The sequence below is a fragment of the Monodelphis domestica genome, chromosome 1 (genome assembly GCF_027887165.1).
Source record: "Monodelphis domestica isolate mMonDom1 chromosome 1, mMonDom1.pri, whole genome shotgun sequence".
In the NCBI taxonomy this organism is placed as follows: domain Eukaryota; kingdom Metazoa; phylum Chordata; class Mammalia; order Didelphimorphia; family Didelphidae; genus Monodelphis; species Monodelphis domestica.
Genome location: NC_077227.1, coordinates 516,640,692 through 516,662,916, shown reverse-complemented (window position 1 = coordinate 516,662,916; position 22,225 = coordinate 516,640,692). Strand labels below are relative to the sequence as shown.

The following is a 22,225-nucleotide window of genomic DNA, read 5'->3' as shown; positions in this document are numbered from 1 at the left end:
TTCTGGTGTGAACTGAAATTTTGGAATAGAACTGGCAGAGCTATAGGATGGGGCAGGGTTCTGAGGCAAGCAGAAACCTGGAGAGGGAAGAGTGTCTAGTAGGGGAAGTCCTTGGGAAGGGAGGGGGACTAGGGCCTGGCTCTGAGTGGGGCAAAGGGTCTGGGTTTAGGATTATAAGAGGGCAGGGCCAATGGGATAGGCACTAGGACCAGGCTCTGGGGGAGGAGGGACAGTAGAAGTAGGCACTGGCACAGTCAAGAGCTCTGAGGTAAACCCTGGGGAGATCAGGGGTGCTGTAGGGCACTGCTACCAGTCTCTGGGGAAGGCAAGGACTCTGAGGATGAGCATTTGTAGCAGGGCCTGGGGAAGAGAGGGTTTCTGAGGTTTACAAGGGTTCTGGGGATAGGTACTGGGGGTAGCTCTTAAACCAGGCTCTGAAGTGGGAAAGAGGTCTGGGAGCTAGCACCGTAACCAGAATCTAGGATGCTCAGGAGGCAGACTAGCCTCTCTGGGAATGGTCACTAGCACCAGGGGCTCTGGGATTGATCAATGGAAGTGGGCCCTAGGGCAGGCAGGAATCACCAGTCAGGTTCTGGAGTAGTCAGGGTTTCCAGAGGTATGCACTGGGGTCAAGCCTCAAGGCAGGCAGGTTCCAGGGAGTACAGGGTTGATCACAAGGATCAGGTTTTGGGGCAGGTAGGGACTCTGGGCAGGTAGGAACTGGGATGAGAGCTGGAAGAGTCAGGGACAATGGGGTCAGACTTTAAGGCAGCTAGGTGCTCTAGGGGTTAGTAATGGGGAGGACATGGGATCTAAGGGCATTAGGGTTGGGAACTGGGGTAGGTAAGGGTCCTGGAGTCAAGTTCTGGGACAGGTGCTAGCACTGAAGACAAAGGTTCTGGGATGGGCACTGAGGAGGGCAGAGTTTGGAGTGGGCAGTAGCCCTTGGGGTGGGAACTGAAAACAGACTATGGGATGGATAGAAATTCTGAGTGGTCCCTGAAGTAGGCAGGGCCTCTGGGATAGAGATGGGGACTAGAAAGAGCAGGACATAGACTGAGGGTTTAGGGTACTAGGCTTGGGTTCTGGGGCAGATGGTTTCTGCAGCAGACAGGGCCACTGAGGATGGAATCTAAGGCAGGAAGGGGCACCGTGGCCCAGCTCTGGGGGAAGGATGGGCTCTAGGGATGGGCATCAGGACAGGCAGCAGTTCTGGGAGTAAGCACTGGGAATGGCAGGGGCTCTGGGGTGCATATGGGCACTGGGAATCACCACTGGGACTCTCAGATGGGCAGGTGTTCTCAAAGCTGGGATTGAGGATAGGCCCGAGAGGCAGGACTACCTATAGGGTAGGAAAGTCTCTAGGGCTGGGCACTGGAACAGGCAGAGGTTCTAGGGCAGACAGGGATGCTGGAGAAAGCAAGAGTTCTGGGGGCAGAGGCAAGCTATGCCACTGGGGATGGCCCTCAGAAAGTCAGGGACCCTATAATGGCAAGGTGGGGACTGGGAGTGCGTGCTGGGGGAGCCAGGGATGATGGGAGGGAGCTCTGGGATAGCCAGGCACTTGGGATTAGCACTACAGAGGGCACAGGATCTGAAAGTGAATATTGGGGGTGGCTCCTGGGTCAGGCAGGGACACTGGTGGTAGGCTCCGTAGAGGTAATGTCACTGGAGATGGTCCCTGGGGTGGGCAGGGAAACTGCAGAAAGCAGGGGTACTGAGGATGGGCACTGGGACTGGTCTAGGCTGAGTAGAGGCTCTGTGGCAGACAGGTGTGCTACAGCAGGCAGGGATAATAGGGGTGGGTCAAAATAAAGTTAAAGGCACTAAGGCCCAGCTCTGCGGCAGCATGAGATCCTAGGGGTGAGCAGGAGGAACAGGTTCTGGGGTAGACACAGCCTCTGGGATAGACAAGGCCTCAGGGGGCAGGCAGGCCCTGGTGCAGGCTGGGGTGCTGTGGGTGAGCACTGGGACAAAGCTCTGAGATGGGAACGTTCCCAGAGGGTAGGCACTTGTAGGGGCACCTCTGGCAAACAGGACCACTGGGGCTTTGGGACAATTAGGGGCACTGGGATGGGTAGGGGTAACGGCAGTGGGCATGAGGGCAGACCTTGAACAAGGGAAGGCCTCTGAGACAGGAAGGGCCTCTCAGGTTTCAGCATTAGGGGCAGGGCCACTAGGATTTGGCTCTGGGGAGGGCCTGGGGCAGGTGGGGGCACTTAGGAGCTTTGAGGCAGTTGGGCACTGAGGAGGAGTGTGGCTCTTTGCCCCGAGCACTAGGCTGTGAGCAGACTGAGAGCAGGGGCCCTAGGACCCAACAGGTATGCTGGGAGTCCGTGAATTAGGAGGGGAGGCCGCGCTCCCCAGCAGAGCCGCCCCGGCCCGGGCGGGGCCGGGCAGGGACCTCACCGCCAGCCAGGCCGAGTCTCAGATCTTGCTGCGCAGCCTCACACACCACTTTCTCTAAATCACAGTACTCCTGCGGGAGAAGTAGCTCCGCGTCTGCGTCTGCGCAGTCAACTCTCTCGACTCGCTCTGGCCACCGTTGGTTTGGCAGCTGCGCAGGAGACAGCAAAGCGAGTGTAGCTCCTCGGACTTTTTATCTCACTCCCAACGCCAGCTCTAGCACGGAGGAATCCAGCGGAGCTCGTGAAGGAATCCAACCGAACTCGTTGGAATCCCGGACTCGGAAGTTGAGCGTGGTCAGGACGCTTTGAGGGGTGGTCTAGGATTGTAGCTGCACCTTTGTGCTGGATAGAGGGAAGCGCGAGGGACCGGGTGGTGTAATAGAAACTCCTGGAGAGCAGTGACTGTTTTGTTTTGTTTTGTCTATGTACTCAGTGGCTGGCATATGGTTAAATGCTTAATAAAATTATTGCTCTTTTATGTGGGTTTTACGTGTGCCTTCATGTAGTGTATATTTCCAAATTCATCATGTGGAAGAAGGCTTGTCATTTAAAATACTCTTGAAGAAAATAAGAGTGAAAAAGGGCATGTTCCCATCAGCATTGAGTTCTTTTTCTAACGATGGCATTTTTCATCCCAAATCCTTTGGAGTTGTCAACTCACTGTATTGTTGAGAATATCTAAGATACTCACATTTAAATGACAATATTGCTGTTACTGTGCACAGTGTTCTCCTGGTTCTGCTCACTTCACTTCGTGTCAGTTTTTAGGTCTTTCCAGGTTTTTCTGTAATCATTCTGTTAATCACAATAGTATTCCGTCAACATCATATGCCACAGCTTAGTCAGTCATTCCCCAAGTGATGGATATCCCCTCAGTTTCCAGTTTTTGTTTTTTTGCCATAACAATATTTTTGTACAGCCGGTTCCTTTTAATCTCTTTGGGATACAGACCTAGTAGTGATATTGCTGAGACAAAGGGTGTGCACAGTGAGATCAGAGTTATTTTAATTTGCATTTCTCTTATCAATAGTGAGTTGAATTATTTTTCATATGACTATAGGTAACCTTGATTTCTTTAACTGAAAAGCCTGTTCACAGCTTTGACCATTTCATTTGGGGAATGACTTGTAGTCTTATACATCCCCCCTCAGTTCTCTATATATTTGCCTTTGTCAATGATACTTCCTGTAACAACATTTTAAATATATTTATTGATCCCTAAGTTCACTTCCATATCTATTATTCCATTTCTTTCATGCTATCATTTCACTGGGACATGGACTAGACTTATCCCAATGACCTTTGTGATTTCATTGATAATAATTGCCTGGTGTCAAACAGTCAATATATGTCAGTAGTAGGATCTGAACCCAAGCCTTCCTGTATCCAAAAACATCTCTATGCCTATTTCATATTATTTTGATCTCATATCATGGATAAATGAGTGGCAAAAGGGACAAACAGCCTAAAGAGGAATATCCGAGTTTAAGGCTTCCTCTGAAACATATTGCCAGTGTAACCCTAAACAAATCACCTTGGCTCTCTTTTCCTTTTCTTCCTTCTTTCCTTCCTTCTTTCCTTCCTTCCTTCCTTCCTTCCTTCCTTCCTTCCTTCCTTCCTTCCTTCCTTCCTTCCTTCCTTCCTTCCTTCCTTCCTTCCTTCCTTCCTTCCTTCCTTCCTTCCTTCCTTCCTTCCTTCCTTCCTTCCTTCTTTCCTTTCCCTTTCAGTTCCAAGTTTCCTATCCTTCTTCTCCCACCCAATGAGAAGGCAAAAAAGCAAAGCCTATTACAAATATGTATAATTATGCAATGCAAATTTTTACATTAACAATATCATGCCCCCCCCCCCAAAAAAAGCAAGAAAAATCAAGAAAGTGAAAGAAATGCTTCAATTTGCATGCAGAGTTCATTAATTCTCTCTCTGGAGGTGAATAACCTTTTCTTTCTTTGCTTCCTTCCTTTCCTTCCCTTCTCTTCCTTCCTTCCTTCCTTCCTTCCCTCCCTTCCCTTCCATCTTAGAATCAATACTGTGTATTGGTTTATTATACTGGAAAAAAACACAGAATAAATAGAGAGAAAAAACACTTTTTAATTAGGGATAAAGGGGTACGTGCATTATTAGGCCTCCTCACAGAGCTGTGTGCCACAAGCCCTCAAAGAATCCCCAGACTCTGGCTACTCTGATCACGGACCCCTGGGAGTGTCATCATTCTAGATGAAAACTCCAAAAAGTCATTAAAGTTGGGAAGTTTAAATACCTTTTTAGGGAAATTGGGGACTGAGGATGAGAGAGGATAGCTGATTGGCTTTACAATGGTAAGAAAGAAAATGAGGAGTCCCTGACAAGAATAACTGTGAGGGGCTGAAGCTTTACAATAGACACAAAAAGGAAAGATCCAGCCAGAGGACTGAGCTACCAAAGTAAGGGACTAGCCTGAAGGGAGAAACCACTGGGACAAACAGAGATGATACTTAACACCAGATGGGATTAGCCATCCCCACTTAAACAACTTTAAGGTCTATTGTTAGTCTGAGACTCCTGAAATTGAATTTTTCCCTCAGGGAGAAACTCTCTAGAGACAAATTAAAACTCGGGACTTTCACCTTCAAGCTAACTAAACTGAGGGTCATCAGATCTCAATGGGCTACAAGTTTGAGGATTTTTAGATTCCTTGTTGACAGCTTCTAAGGCAGAAAAGTGGTAAGGGCTAGGCAATGGGGGTTAAGTGACTTGCCCAGGGTCACACAGCTGGGAAGTGTCTGAGGTCAAATTTGAACCCAGAACCTCCAGTCTCTGGGCCTGCCTATGAATCCACTTAGCCATACAGCTACTCCCAACTGTAAATTTTAGAACACATGCCTCTCTGCTTTGGTAAATGTTATTTTCTCACGGAAAGCTCCCTACGCCAATGAAATCACTAGTCCAGATTTTTTTTAAGCTTCCAGGGGAGGTAAGAAAAAGGGAAAGGGGAAGAGGATAGAGGGAAAATGTGGTAAAACTACTGCCCAATTCAATAGAATTGGAGTGGTAACATCATGGCGGGGGGGGGGGGGTAGTAGTGGGGTGGCAGGTTGTTCCTTTCATAATCATAATAAAATTCGTGTTGATAAAGGTTTGAAAATTGCAGCAATGTTGTTGAGATAAATAGTTCAAGTAGCATTAGTCCCATTTTCCAGACAAGGAAACTAAGGCCTGTGACTTGAATTGGCAGAATTAGAAAAGTCAGAAGATTCCTACACTACCTGTGATCAGTTCCTACACAATCTATGTTTGCTTGTCAAGGTAATTTTCCTGAGAACATCTGTCTGTTCTTGACTGATGCAGAAGTGAGAAGATCAGAGAATGGGGGAAATGAGGGGAATGCCTCTGTCTAGTTCAGGGTGGATGAGTTCATATCAAGTCAAGTGAGACACTGTTGGCCCTAAACAAAATGGTCTCCAGATTTAGGGAGTGGGAAATCCTTCTAAAAATCAAAGGCTTCAATATTTCATGGATCTTGTGATTTCACAAGATGTGTGTAGACTTTGCTCTCCACCAATAAGATTTCAACCTCTCTGCTCCTTAGGAGATATTTTTCATGAATTCCTGTGCCTGAGAAAATTCGTCCTCTTGTTGAGCAATGTTCCTGTGATGAGTCTTTCTGAATTTACCTTCATCCTGGGATCATAGATTTAGAACTGGAAAATGCCTTAGAGATCATCTAGTCCAATGCCTTTAATTTACAAATGAAGAAAGTGAGGCCAAAAAGGTTAAGAGATTAAGTACTTTCCTAGAGGTCCAGAGAGAGAGAGTCAGAGAAAGAGACAGAGAGAGGCAGAGAGAGAAAACAGAATTAGTAGAGATCAACTCCATTTATTTCTGCAAGTGCAAAAAAGAAAAGAAAAGAAAAGATCCAGTAACCCTTTGCTCATGGAGTTCTGAACATGCAACCCAAAATGTCAATATGCACACCTTCTGTTAACAGCTGTTCCCCAGACCTCTCCCCTTGAAAACTAGAGTCTCAATGGGCAAAGAGTTCTAGACTGTGCCCACCAGGGACAGTAAGAGGCTATTCTAAAAAGAAAGAATCTGGGTGAATCTCTGGAATCAACATTCTACCGCCTTAAGGGGTGGGGGTGGGGGGGAGAGAAGGATAGAGAGAGACAAAGAAAAGAGAGAAAGGGAGAGACAGAGAGATAGACAGAGAGAGAAAGGGAGAGACAGAGAGATAGACAGAGACAGAGAGAGAGAGAGAGAGAGAGAGAGAGAGAGAGAGAGAGAGAGAGAGAGAGAGAGAGAGGGAGAGACAGAGATAGACAGACAGAGAGAGAGAGAAAGGGAGAGACAGAGAGACAGAAAGGGAGAGAGAGAGAAAGGGAGAGACAGAGAGAGAGAGAGAGAGAAAGGGGGAGAGAGAGAGACAGAAAGGGAGAGAGAAAGGGAGAGACAGAGAGAGAGAGAGAGAGAGAGAGAGAGAGAGAGAGAGAGAGAGAGAGAGAGAGAGAAAGGGGGAGAGAGAGAGACAGAAAGGGAGAGAGAGAGAGAAAGGGAGAGACAGAGAGACAGAAAAGGAGAGACAGAGGCAGACAGACAGACAGAGACAGAGAGAAAGGTAAAGGGGTGAGGAAAAGAGAAAGGACTGGTTAACTGGCTGTGTTGAGCAAACAATTTCCGTTTCTTACAAAGCTCCCCTTCCCCCACCACCAACTCCTTACCTTCCACCCTCAGGCTGCTATTTCATTGTTATTTCTTCTTATCAATGTCCTTTGGAATGCTAATTAGCCCCCAGTTTTTGCTTCCACAAAGGTCTTTATCCCTCATTTCAACAATCATTTCTCCAGCAGAGATAGTGAAAGTACTAGGTGGTGGGAAAGATAAAGTTTGGATGAGATTTGGCATTCTCTGTGATTTTAATGCACAATAATACCCAGTATTAATAATAGTTAACACTCATATAGAACGTACTATGGGCAAAACACTGTTGTGCTAAGTACTTTACAATTATCTTATTTGATTTTCACAACAACCCAAGGAGAAAGGTGCTACCATTTACCCCGATTTTACGGAGGCGTAACTGAGGCAAACAGAGGTTAAGAGACTTGTCCAGGATCTAAGTTTATATCTAAGGCCAAATTTGAACTCAGGTCTTCTTGACACCATATCCAGGGTGGATTGTACCACCTGGTGAGTCAAGAAACTAAATAAAGCTAATTTCCTTCTATGTATGACACACTATGCTAAGTGTCGTAGGGACAAAAAAAAAAGTGAAAGACGATCTCTGCCCCCCACCCCCCGGAAGAGCTCTTTAGATTGTGAGCTCCTTGAGTGCAGAGACTGTTTTGGGTTTGGGGTTTTTTTTTTGGGGGGGGGGGGGGTTGGGCCTTCTTGTATCCCTAGAGCTTAGGACAGTGCCTCACACATAAATAATCAATAAATGCTTTTCTTGTTTACTTCATTGACTATTCACTCAATTGCAAAATCTATTACCCTTCAAACATTTCTGTAGTTTTTGACACTGTTGACTTGTCCCTCCTTCAGGATATTCTCTCCTTCTTTGCTTCTGTGATGATGCTCTCTTGGATCCCTTTCTGCCTTGCCTGTCTGACTACCTTCTTTGGGTTCTTTGCTGGATTGCTATTCATGTTTCTTTTTTTTTCCTTTCCTTTTCTTATCTTTCTTTTTTTCCTTTCAGTTCCAAGTTTCCTATCCTGCTTCTCCCACCCAATGAGAAGGCAAAAAAAAAAAAAAAGCAAAACCTATTACAAATATATATAATTATGCAATGCAAATTTTTACATTAACAGTCATGTCCCCTCCCCCCCCCCCCCCAAGAAGCCAGAAAAATCAAGAAAAGTGAAAGAAAATATGCTTCAATTTGCATGCAGAGTTCATTAGTTCTCTCTCTGGAGGTGAATAACATTATTCAACATGGGTCCTTTGTAATTGTCATGGATCATTGCATTGATCAGAATAGCCAAGTTTTTCACGGTTGGTCATCTTTACAAGATTGTTGTTACTGTATACAATGTACTTCTGGTTCTTCTCATAGCACTTTTCATCAGTTCATTTAAGTCTTCCCAGGTTTTTCTGAAACCATCCTGTTTGTCATTTCTTATAGCACAATAGTATTCCATCACAGTCATACACCACAACTTGTTTAGCTATTCCCCAGTTGATTGGCATTTCTTGTTTCCCATTTTTTTCCATCACTAAAAGAACTGTTCCGAGTATTTTAAAATATATGAGTCCTTTTCTTTTCTGATGTTTTTGGGGTAAAACCCCACTAGCTGTATTTCTGGGTCAAAGGGTATATATGTATAATTTAATAGCCTTTTCAATATGGTTCCAAATTGCTTTCCAAAATGGTCAGACTAGTTCACAGCTCTACCAACGGTGCATTAAGGCACTTATTTTCACCTATTCCTTCCAGTATTTCTCATTTTCCCTTTTTATCATTTTAAATAATCTGATAGTTAAAACCACTGGTTTTAATTTACATTCCTCTAATTATTAGTTATTTGTAACATTTTTTCATATGACTATTGATAGCTTGGATTCTTCTTCTGAAATCTACCTGTTAATATCCTTTTTAATTGGCAAATTGCTTTTATTCTTGTAAAGTTGATTCAGTTCCCTATAGATTTTAGAAATGAGACTTCTATTAGGAAAACCTAGTGCAAAAACCAAACCCTCCCCCATTCCTACTTTTGTTCTAGTTTTAATTACATTAGTTTCATTTGTGCAAAAATTTAAATTTTATATAATTAAATCTATATTTATAGAATTAATTTTTGTATTAATTTTGTATAATTAAATCTATATTTTCTATCATTAAATCTAATCTATTTTACTTACTGTGAACTTCTCTATCTCTTGTTTAGTTATGCATTTTTCCTCTACCCTTTTCTGTTTGTGCTTGGTAAATGGTGTGAGATGTATATCTAGTTTCTAGCTCTAGTTTCTGCTAAATTATTTTCCATTCTTCCAGCAGTTTTTGCCAAATAGTGACTTCTTGTCTCAATAGATGGGATCTTTGGGTTTATAAAATAGTAGGTTATTGTGATCATGTATTTCTGTATATCATGTATCTAATCTGTCTTTATGATTAGCCTGTTTGTTTTGATGATTATATTGTTTTGATGGCTATAGCTTTGTAATATAAAGACCTAGTACTGCTAGGCCTCTTTTCATTTTTTCCCCCATGGATTTCCTTGACTTTTTTTTCCTCAGATGAATTTTTTTCCTATGTCTATAAAATAATTCTTTGGTAGTTTTATTGGAATGGCACTAAATGGGTAAATTAATTTATGTTTTATTGCCATTTTTGTTATATTGGCTAAACCTTCCCATGAGCAATTAACATTTCTCTAATAAATGTCTTTATTTGTGATTTGTGTGAAGAACTTCACTGAGTCTTTCATCTCCAACTTTCTCCACTGAACCTCTCCACCTGAATGTTCCATAAGCACCTTAAATTCAACCTGCCCACAACAGAACTCATTATATTTCCTCCACTAAATTCCATTCCTCTTCTACTTTCCCTATTTCTGTGGAGAGAAACCATAATTCCAATAACCAAATTTATAACCTGTGTCATCTTTGACCTTTTTGTCTTCCATATCCAATCCAATTGCCAAGTTTTGTCAAGTCAATTCTATCTCCTCACCATCTCCAATGAGTCCTTCCCCCCTTTCCCATCATGGTCACCACTCTACCTCAGGACATTCATCTCACTTCATTCTTGGATAATTCTTGGACAACCCTTAACTGGTTTTCTTACTTCTAATCACTCTCCTGTACAAATCCATCCTCCATATAGTAGTCAAAGGAATCTAAGGAACAGATCTGATCATGTTACTCTCTTGCTTGACCCTTGATGACTCTCTATTGCTTATAAAATACAAATTCTTGGCCTGGCATTAAAAACCTACTTTACCTTCAAATCTAACTCCAACTAACCTAGCTCTCTAGCCCAATTTCACATGAGACCTATTCACAAAAATCCATTTCAGTTAAACTGGACTACTGGTTTTCCTAAAATACAATGTTCCATTTCTCTCTATGAGTTTTCACATTCATTCCCTCTTACCTTATTCCCCTTCAGCATCCCTCAAGCCACAGGTATGGGAAGTATCTCCTCCATGAAGCTTTCCCTCATCCCTTATTTTGTTAGGTCTCTCTCTTTTCTCAAGGAAGAACAGTGAAACAGGAGTTTGGTTTCACAGCCTTTATCTGACACTTGCTTGCCCATGTGAACTGGAATTCACTTAATCTCTTTAGATCGCTGTGTCCTGATCTATAAAATGAGAGAAACCAACTAGAAGATCTCTGAGGTTTCATCTATGATCCTACTTTATACATGCTTATCTATGAACGTGTTGCATTCCTCCAGTAGAAGGTAGGAACTAGTTTCATTTTTATCTTTGTCTCTCCACCTCCTAGCACACATAGTGCCTTCTTTTTAGTTAAAGGATATATCAAAGGTCCAAGGGGAAAAGTTTATTATTGCTTCCCAGGAGACAGGTGGAATGGGAACAGATCTAGGAAAGCTTTAGGAATAGGGTGACATGAGTTGGACTTTAAAAGACAAGTGGAAATTTGGCAGGTGGAGAGGTGGGGTAAGACATTTGGGATATGGAAATAACATGAGCAAAAGGGAATGGAAAATATATACTTTGGGAGCATGTCCTTGCTTAGTAGAATATGTTTCTAGAGGCAGAGACTTTTTGGTATGTTTCTTTGTTCTAGCCTAGCTAGCCCAATGCCTTGTACATATCAGTAAATCTTCTTTGGAAATGTGCTGGACATAACCATTTAGTTTGACAGGAGTACATTCCCAGGGCCTTGTGCAATGGTTCCTTGACAAATTCTTAGTGGACTAGATAGGCTGTAGTATAGAAATCATGGTGGGAAGTACCAAAAGGCTCTACTTTGAATGAAATAGCTATTGTTTATCAGAGGGTTTTGGGCTAAAATTACCATAGAAATATTGGCCCAGAAGATGGATGGAATTAAGCACCAGACCACACACACACACACACACACACACACACACACACACACACACTCAGAGGTCCACTACTATTCTGTTTTCTTCTCCTTTCTCAGAAACCTGGTAGAGTACCAGAGCATTGGACTAGGGAATCAAGAATAATGCATTCCAGGGTCAATTCTGCCACTCCCTAGCCTGCTTTCTATCTAGTGCTTATGATGGTGCCTAATAAATGCTTTTGATTGATCCTGAGCAAATCACTTAAGTTGAATCTGCTTCCTCATCTGTAAAAACTGTCAATCATATCTACTCTATTACACAAGGACCAAATGAGATAATTAATGCAAGCATAAAGGCTTGAAAAATAAATTATTGCTGAACTAAAGCCTGTTTCTCTTCCTGTTTCCTGCCTCCAAGCCTGAATTTTTTTTAAAAATCTATTTTGTACTTTCATAGGCATTTGGTCTAGAAAAGAGAGAAGAGATAGTCCTAATTTTACACACAAGGCTTTAGTCAAGTGGGTGGTGGGTCAGACCATCAGCCTAGAGACCCAAAAATCTCAGGCCTGGGCACCTACACACATATGCTAACAGGAGATAGGAAGAACAGATATGGATCAGCCCCCCCAGGAGCATATGGTCTCTGGCATTGTTACTTGCTCTTCTCTGCTCCCCCAACTGTCTACTCGCAAGTCCTTCAGTTGGAGACTGTGACTATGAAGGTCTTTAGATCATAGATTTACAGGTAGAAGAGACCTTAGAGGGCTCCTAGCCCAACTCTCTCTTTGTACAGAGGAGGGGGACTGAAGTCCAGAGTTATTTAAATGGCTTGCCCAAATTTACATGGGTATTAGGGGAACCTCCTTTGACTCAAAATCCAGAGCTCTTTTCATCACACCATGCTGTGGGGGCATCTTTAAACTGCTTGTTTGCCCTGGCCAGAAACCTTGACTCTTTTTCAAAGGTAGCCCCAGGCATCTATAAGGACTGTCACTCAGAACAGGCAGCATGATTCTATGCAGATGCCACAAATTCATGCATTCATCAAATACTTATTAAGTCTTTGGTTATATGTGTAGAGATAGCAAGGTAGGCTTTGCCTGGAAAAATCCATTCCTGGAAAACAGACCTGGATAAAGACCAGAAGAGTGACTCATATATTCTCCCGTCCTCAAAGGGTGGACACAGATGACGTCAGGTAATGATTCTCCTCACCAGCTCCCTATCCACCCACCCAGGTTCTGAGCATGCCTCTGACCAAAAATTCCTCTGTGAATTGCTTGTTTACCACTGTCCAATCCCTTAGAAGCTCTGGATTGTCTGTGGGGGAAAAGCTTATATTCTTTAAAAAAAAAAAATTAACTTCCTTCTTAGAATCAATGTATTGGTTCCAAAGGCAGAAGAATGGTAAGGGCTAGGCAATGGGGGTTAAGTGATTTGCCCAGGGTCACACAGCTAGGAAGTGACTGATGCCAGATTTGAGCCCAGGAGCTCCCATCTCTGGGTCTGACTCAATCCACTGAGCTAACCAGTTGCCCTCTTATGTTTTTGATATAACCCTTTTTTGATACCCTCTTCATGATGCCCTTTTTTCTACCTCCCACCCCTTACCTATCTAGAGTAGGGCAATAGAATGTGGAGCTTTCCTCTCATAGGTCTGGTTTTCTGAGAGAGGGTTTCTCTTCTGCAATCTGGGAAGAGGGGAGGATCAGGACCAATCCTCCAAGAAATGCCTTCATACCTTTTCTAATCTTCCAAACTCCTGGCAGCCCTATTCTCCTGCTTCCTAGGTTCTTAGTGTTTTGCACTACCCTCCTCTGATTTGCCTGAAGCTCCTATTGTGGCATCTCCCCTAGACCTGTCCTCTCTCCCCATTATCACATGCATCAAATTTACCTTCTGTAACTCCTCTCCTCATTCCTCTACTACACTTGAATCCCTATTTCCCCCAGCAGGATTTAACTGGTCTAAAGGTTAGAATAAAATGATCAAGCTACATACATTCCTACTAAGGCATGAATGACCCCTTCTCCTTTACACTTATCAGATCCCGAGAGTTAGAAGAGAAGCCATATAATCTAAACCATATTTCCCCTCCTCCTTGGGAGAATTCTGTTATTTGAATTTTAAGAAAAGACACTTGTATACACTACCCTTCTCTCCTCTTGGTATCAAGGTGGTGGACTGCAAGATACAGAATATGCTATTTGCTCTCAGATGCAGTAAAATTTCACTGAAATGTTGTTGTTGTTGTTTTCTGAGAGGATTCTAGCATGGGGTTATTGAAAAGTGAGTGTGCAAAAACCAAAAAGCATCAATTTTGCATTTTTTAAAAAAGAAAAGTCACTTCTCAAAACAAGTAAAATTTTTAATTGGTAGAATATCTGCTAATATAATGAAATTAAACTACCAAAGCCTTTTAAATTAGTGCTTGCTTACAGGTCACTTACAGTGTCTTCTTGGGTTCAGTGTGACACTTCCTTTCTTGAATTCTGTGACACTAAATTTGTAGCTCTCCTCCCACCTCTCTGACTACTCCTTTTCTGTATCCTTCCCTAATTATTTTTCTCTTAAAAATATTAAGCAAACTTAAGCTAAAAATTTTAAAATGTATATAACCTTCTGTCCTAGTACTGTAATTCTCAGCCTCCCCGGTCTGAGGAAGACTGAGGTCTGAGTCTGTTTCATTATTATCTGTTTTCTCTGGGAACTTTCACTACTTTTCCAAATACTCAGCATTTGTTTCTTTTTAGTGATCTTTTGCATTGTTGTAATTGTTATGCATATTATTCTCTTGGCTGTGCTTATTTCAAGCTGCATTAATTCATACAAGACTTCCCACATATCTCTGAATTCCACTCTTCATTATCACTGCACAATAACATTCCTCTACATTCAGATGACATGGTGTTGCTTTTTTCAGCTGTTCACCATTTGATGAGCACCAATTTTATTTCCAGATCTTTGCTTACCATAAAAGAGTGCTGCTCTGAGTATTTCAGCCTATCTTGAACCTTCGTTCCTCAGTACTTTGCTGCTCTTCTTCCATCTCCTAAATGATGGCATTCCCCAAGGTTCAATCTCCAAACCACATTTCTTCTCTTTCAACTCATTCCCCTCAGAGATCTCATCTACTATTATGATTCCAAGTATGCTCTCTATACTGAAAGAAAGAAAATAAACACATTAATTAACATGGTTAAATAATTTTGTTAATGAAAGAGAAATGTGGGGGGTTTCCTTTAAAAAAATAAAAATTAATATCTATGACCCATGTGAGAGGCATTATGGGATAGCAGGGAAAGCACCGGGCTAAGGAGTGGAGAAACCAGGATCTATGTATTCATACCTCTGCCACTACCTTGGACAAGTCATTTTACCTCTATTTCCTCCTTTCATTCCTCATGTGGAAGCAACACTTGTCCTTACTCCATTTAGAAAATGAGGGCTTTGGATCTTTAACATCTCTTCCAGCTCAGGCATTGTGTTTCTAATACTTCTAACAAAGTTCAACTTTGCCCTCTCTTTCTCAACTTCTCTTCCAAATTGGCTTTCCTTCCTAACTTTCTAACTGGCATTCCCCCAACCTCAGGCTCAAAACAATCTTTGATTCATCCCTATTGCACCTCAAATCACAAATGATAATTTGTTATTTACATATAGTGCTTTCTAAATGACAAAGTACTCTCCCATAAATTCTATCATTCTGTCCTCTCCACTAGCCTGTAAAATCAAAAGAGAACACATACTTTTCTTTCCAATATACCAATTCTCAGGAGCCAAATTCTGCTCATTCTTCCTTCATGGGGGTGGGAGGGTTCTTTCCCCTCATTTTCCCCATTCCCACTGACACCATCCTCCCTCAACCTACTCAATCTGATTTTCTTTTCTCGGGTCTTTCCTCTGCCTCTTATCCATAACAGACAGTGCTGCTAAATTAATCTGCACAAGATACTATTCTCATCAAAGTCACTTCCCTTACTCAAACACCCTATGGGCTATTGTTCAGGCATTTCTGTCATGTCAGACTCTTTATGACCCCATTGGGGTTTTTTTGGCAAAGGTACTGGAGTTGTCTGCCATTTCCTTCTCCAGCTCATTTTACAGTTGAGGAAACTGAGGTCAACCCCATAAAGTGACTTGCCCAGGATCACACAGCTAGTGTCTTGAGGCTGAATCTGAACTCATCTTCCTGACTCCAGGTTCTCCAGCTCTCCCTCTGGGACAACATTTTAAAATCCCACTTCCTTAGTTCAGCATTCAAGGCTGTCCAGAGTCTGGCACAAGTTTACCATTCCAGCTATTTTAAGGGAAGTATTTTTTCCAATTAATTAATTAATTAATTGAGAATATTTTGCCATGGTTACATGATTCATGTTCTTTCATGTTCTTTCCCTCCCTTCTTCCCTCCCTGCTCCCAGAGCTGACAAGCACCAGGTTATACATGTATCATTGTTCAAAACCTATTTCCATATTGACATTTTGCTATAGTGATAATTCAAAGCCAAAATTCCCAATCATGTACTGATCAAAACCATGTGATCAGTCATACATTTTACTTCTGCATTTTTGTTCTTTCTCTAGAGCTGGATAGTGTTCTTTCTCATAAGTCCCTCAGAATGTCCTGGATCATTGCTTTGCTGCTAGTAGAGAAATCCATTACATCCGATTGTGCCACAGTGTATCCGTCTCTGTGTACATTGTTTTCCTGGTTCTGCTCCTCTCACTCTGCATCACTTCCTGGAGATCATTCCAGTGCACATGGAATTCCTCCACTTTATTATTCCTTTGAGCACAATAGTATTCCATCACCAACATATGCCACAATTTGTTCAGCCATTCCCCAATAGAAGGGCATCCCCTCATTTTCAAGTTTTTTGCCACCACAAAGAGCGCAGCTATGAATATTTTTGTACAAGTATTTTTCTTTATTGTCTCTTTGGGGTACAATCCCAGCAGTGCTATGGCTGGATCAAAGTGGGGCACAGTTAAGGGAAGTCTTTTGTACTCCATAAAACTCTATGTGACTTCGGGTTGTCATTGCACGAACCTTTCACTCTAGTCAAACTGGTCTGCCAATTCAGATGACTTTATTAAAGGAAGATTATATAAAGATGTTGGATGACAAACAAGTGTCAGCAGGGGCCAAGCCTAAGTAATCTAGAGACAGCTTGTGAGAAGCAGGGGAGACTGGGAGCGAAGAAAAGAAATATTAAGTTCCTACCCAGCGCCACGGGCCTCCTGGTGCATACTCTGAACTGAGATAGCAGGGGTGGCGGGGGCGGAGGGACCACAAATCCTCGTAGGAGGAGAGAGACAGTAGGCAGCCTTCGGCAAAGGAAGGAACCTGCTACGTGTTACCTGTGCCCTTCCCTTACGCTCTGCCAAGCTTCCTATCCCACCTCCGCTCTTGGCAGCTAGCTGAGGACATGAGTGGCTACCCGGACCAGAACCCACAGGATAGTGGGGAGCCAGAGAGGCGGCCCTGGAGCCGGTCTCCTAAGTGTCCGAGACTCCAACTCACGCCCCGGGGCTCTTTGTGAATCTCTCAGCCCCAGTTTCCATTCGTCTCAACCACAGCTCACACGCCTGTGGCTTTATCAGTTTCCTAAACCCACCCAATGCTCACTGCGAACCAGGCAGTGCAAGTTGTCTTCTCGTGTTTGCCTGCTGTGGTTAAGTCTGCTTCCTCAGTGATAGAGAGTTTCCCCATCATCACTGGCATTCTGTACCAGAAGGCATCCAGGAGAAAGTCAGCCAGTCAACAGGCATTTAGTAAGTGGGTGTATATGTGTATGTGTATACATGCATGCACACACACATATATCACGTGTGTATTATGTGTATGTATGTAGATATAGACATCTATACGGTATATATACAAATCTACTGTATGTTTGTGTATCTATATCCTTATGCATACAACTGGAATTCAATGGATTGACAGTCACAGGGCATAATGATGGAATTTTGTTCTGTTACTTACTCTTCTGGATCTGTTTCCTCATCTGTAAATAAGGAGGTTGGGATGGAGTAGATGGTCTGCAAGGGACCTTCCAGCTCTAAGATTCTTTGATCCTATGGACCCTGGTAGACAATTTTTCTCAAAGGTTTCTTGATTTCATACCCCCCTACCCCACCCCCCTCAGCAGACAGGGCTTCCCTCTATTCTTGTATCACCACTCAGGACACAATCAATGCCCTTCACTCCAAGAGCTCCTATCCAATAGCAGTTTAATGTCATAGTCTCAACTTGAAAGAGTCCTTGGGCTTGGGAGGAGAGCTAGATACTTCTGGCCCTGGTTACAGTGCTAATGAGCTATGTGTGACCTCCATAAACTCCTTGCCCTCTCCTGGTCTCTGCTTCCTCACCTGTAAGATAAGAGAAGTAAACTGGATTATTTTGATCTTTTTCAAGTCTAAATCTCCATTCTATTTTCAATCAGGGACTGAACTTGCCTCTCTGGCAAGTCAAACTTTGATCATTGATTCTTTAGAAAGCAGGAGGCAGTCACTGGATCTGGAATCCTACCTACTCCTATCTCGGTCACTAAACTGTGATCCCAAGGAAGATGCTACCTCGGTCCACCTCTCTGAGTGTCAGCTTTCCTTGTCTATAAAATGGTAATGACACTACTCCAGTTTATGGGGTTGTAAGTATCAAAGCATATAATAAGGTTCATTACTTTAAATCCTACATAAGTTACCAGCTAAGTATCAATAGGTAGCTAGCTATAAACAAACTGAAACAAATTAAACAAATGAACAATACTTAGGTTTTAAAGAATCAACAAGTTTGCACATCCCTATGCACAGCTTAGGTAAATTGAAAGCACTATATCAGAATTTTAACCTTAAACACACATTCTAGTGACCCAAGATCTGGACAGTTGGCACCAAAAATCTATCATCATCATTATCAACACTTGATCTATGCTTCTCTTTCATTATTTCCCTTAGAACAAGGATTGGACCCTTTAGTTCATTTCTGATTGCTTACCTAGACCCTGCCCTCTCAAGCTTAGCAAACCAGCAGAAAAGACATAGAAAAACAAACAATTAACAGCTGGAGCAGTGAATGACAGCAGTGTGGAAGTAGATAAACAAAGACTTGGAGCTAGTTTCAATCCTGATACTAGTGTTGTGAGCCTAGACAAATCCCAACTCTAAAATTTGCCCACTAAATTATGGAAGGATTGGTATCTGCTTTAAAGCAGGGTACTCCCTACATTTTTGAAATCACAGATGTTTCAAAGGAGAGGGAAAGACTTCATATGTGGTAAGGATCCCCAGGAGGAAGGGGTAGTCAGGAAATGATATTAATAAGAGCTGAAATTCATATAGCATTTTATAGACTACCACATGCGTTAAATAAATCCACTTGAAGACTTTTCTTGCTTCCACCACCTATAGCCAGCTTCTAAAGCCTTTGTTCTCAAATCGCTTCATTTAATATGTATGTATGTATGTGTGTGTGTGTACGCGAACACACACACAATGTATTCTCTCTCTAGCCCTATAGAATTCAAGTTCTTTGAGAACAGAGACTTTTTAAAAATTCATTTTGAATTTCCAGTGGCTGGAGTTTAATAAAGTGAAAATTGGTTGATTGATTTAATTTGATCCTCAAAATAATCCTGGACAGTAATAGCACTTACCTAAGTATTGTCCTTCCCCCATTTTATAGATGAGAAAACTGAGATGAAGTGATTTCCCTAAAGTCAAGTGGCAGATAGGAAGCCAGCTCCCCTGATTCTAGATTCTAGCTTTTTCCACAGCGCCAAGCTTCCTGTGGCCTCAAGAAGGAGGTTGACCTTGAAAGATGGGAAGAACTATTGGAAGACAGGGTGGGAGTCTTCACATCAGCAAAGATGAAGAGAAGGCAGTGTGGAAAACCATGGGAAGGGGAGAATGTGGTGAGGAAAGGTTTGGGCAAACGACACTTTCACTTCTCTTTACTTACTCCCTGTTTCCTGGCAAATGAATTGTCCATCCCCCACCTCTAAGCCTGAGAACATTCCATTCTTTAGGGTTCTAAATGTCTGATCATCCACCTTAGCCTTTCACAGTTCTAATTCAGTTCTAAAGCCCTTTGACTACACCTCTACATTTTTTCCCCCTTAATTCCAATCATCTGATTATCTGGCATGCCCTTTTAGTCCATACACAGCGACATGCACTATGGTACTCATTCACTTGTTTGCCAGTTTTGAAAGACTGTGTAGGACTCTGTGTGTGTGTGTGTGTGTGTGTGTGTGTGTGTGTGTGTGTGTGTGTGTATTGTGCTCCAGTCCTTGGCTAAACTGTTAACAACCCCTCCGGGATAGACTGTTAACTTGGTGTCAAACTAGTTGTATGACTCTACTGGCCTAGTCAGTTAACTTTCCTGAATCTCAGGTTATTTATTCGAACTATTTAGCCTCAACAGAATGATTGTGAGAATCAGTTGAGAGACTGGACGTAAAAGTGTTTTGTAAAATGGAAAGAGTTATGCAAAAAAGTAAGTTATTTTTAAGGAATCTGGTCCTATTATTTCATTTGCTGAAATCATAAAGGGGATTCCCAACATTGAAACTGTCTCCATTGAGGCAAAATAGCAACTTGTCTGTAACTTAAGAAGACAGAAAGAGGGGAGGGCTATATTGGGAAATGTAGATTATGCCAATCAGATTTGCAAAGATGACAAAAAAAATGGAAAATGACAATTGCTGGAGAGACTAGGAAAAACAAGCATACTGATGTTCTGTTCATGGAGCTAGTTCTGTTCATGCAATCTAGCCATTCTGGAAAGCAGTTTAGAAATATCCATCCAAAAATCACTAAATTGTGCCTACGCTTTGATCCATCACTACCACTTTTATACTCATACCCCTGCACCCCAAAGAGATAAAGTACAAAAAATATTTACAACAGCTCTTAATTCTATTGCAAAGAGCCAGAAACTAAAGTGTGTCTATCAGTTGAGGAACAAACTATGACATATAAATGTAATTGAATAATATTGCCCCCATAATAAATAAGGAAAGGGATGACTTCAGAGAAACTAGGGAAGACTTATTTGAACTGAATCAGAGTGAAGTGATCAGAATGAAAACAAGTTAGACAATTACAACATCAGAAAGCTTTTTATTTTTCCCAATAGGGAGGGAAAGGAAGTCCTATAAAAGGGGGAAAAGGGGGGGCCATTAAAACAAAATTTTAAGAATGTTCAGTACCAGGACAACTGGTAAGCAGTTGTTTAGTGCCCCAGGCCTGGCGTTAGGAGGACTTGGGTTCAAACTTGACCTCATACTTCCTAAACTGTGTGACCTTGGGCAAGTCATTTAACCTCAATTGTCTAGCCCTTTACTTGTCTTCTAGTTACTATTGATGCTAAGGTTTTTTGTTTGTTTTTTAGTGCACAGAACAAAAGGTCAAAAACAATTTTAAAAAAATCAACAACTTTGAAAGTTGCATTTGTATTTGTATTTTAAAGAAAAGCATGCTATACATAAGACAATTTCCTTTTTCTGTTTTACTTTATAGATATAAATGCTTATTTATTTGTTCAGTTCAGAATTATTATTATTTATCATTATCATTATTATTAGCTGTTCCTTGGGTCGGAAAACTTCCCTGGCCCCATCTACCAGAATATAAAGTTTAAAAAAAAATAACTGTAGATTCCTACACATCAGGTAGAACCCTATCCGTTTCAGGTTCCTTTTGTGTGTTGCCCATTAGACTTTAAGCTGCTTGATTGAGGTCAGGAACTGTCTTTCTTTTTCATATTTGTATTCCCAGTGCTTAGCACAGTGCCTAGGACATAGAAGGCACTTAATAAATGTTTATTAACTACTGATTACTGAAGGTGATGTAAAAATAAAAGACCAATAAAACATTTTTTTAAAAGTCTAAAAGTGTGCCTTGGGGAGTGCTTAACAGACTTGCTCGTGATAATACAATCAATCAAGAAATATCTATTAAGTCCTGGCTCTATATAAGATGTTCACTCTTTATTAAAAATAGTCAAAGAAGGAACAGCTTTGTCATAGTGACTAGAGAGCCAGACCCGGGGACTAGTGCTGCCTCCGACAACTACTAGCTGTGTGACCCCCGGGCAAATGACTTAACGGCTTAGTGCCCTAACCAATTCTAAGACCCTAACTTACAAAAGAGGTGCTTATTTGTCCAGGTGGAAAGTTTCTCCAGGAATTCCCTACCCCGGTGAAATCACAGATCCTTCCAACCCCCAAATAACCTATGAATATTTAACGTATCCCATAGTGCTTCAGTTAGATGACTGCTTTATTGTTTCCTCTCGCCTAGCCTAGCCCAAAGCTCGATTTCCCTCCCTATTCTATTCACCTTTGCTTCCTAGTACTCACTTCTCTCTCTATCTCCTTTACACGCCCAGCCCCTCCTAGACTTCTTTAGGATACTCACAACTAAAGTCTTGGCTCCAGGCAACCTCTCCATTCTATTCTGCCCTCTGGCTCCACTTGCCCACTCCGGATCCCCTCAAAGTCTGCCCGTTTGTCTGAAATCTGAGGCTTTCTCCTCCCTCCCTCGCCCCACAATCTTCCCAGGCTACAGCTCGTAATAATAATGGCTCATATTTCTATAACGCTTTCAGGTTTACAACGTGCTTTCAGTTCCTGGGAGGGAGGGAGTAAGAAAATATTTTCCCCATTTCCCAAAATGAAGATATTGAGACAAACTTACCCCGCAAAGTGTCGAGATCAGATTCGTCTAGACTTGTTTCCGCCACCCTACACTGACTGTTTCAGACGATCCTGGTGCGCCCAGTACGGTGCAAACCTCAGGGACTAGCCCTCTCTTCATTGGTCTTCATCCAGGATGGATTG

At 42.2% G+C, this 22,225-nt stretch overlaps 1 long non-coding RNA gene across 1 annotated transcript; it reads right to left on the bottom strand.

The window, feature by feature from the left end:
* Nucleotides 1-4,476: 4,476 nt before the first annotated feature.
* On the bottom strand, nt 4,477-22,223 carry LOC103095823 (uncharacterized). Its single transcript, XR_458662.3, has 4 exons — nt 22,083-22,223; nt 14,351-14,541; nt 7,103-7,245; nt 4,477-6,177 (listed from the first exon to the last, which is right to left on the bottom strand). It is a non-coding gene; the product is annotated as an uncharacterized LOC103095823 (long non-coding RNA).
* Nucleotides 22,224-22,225: the final 2 nt, after the last annotated feature.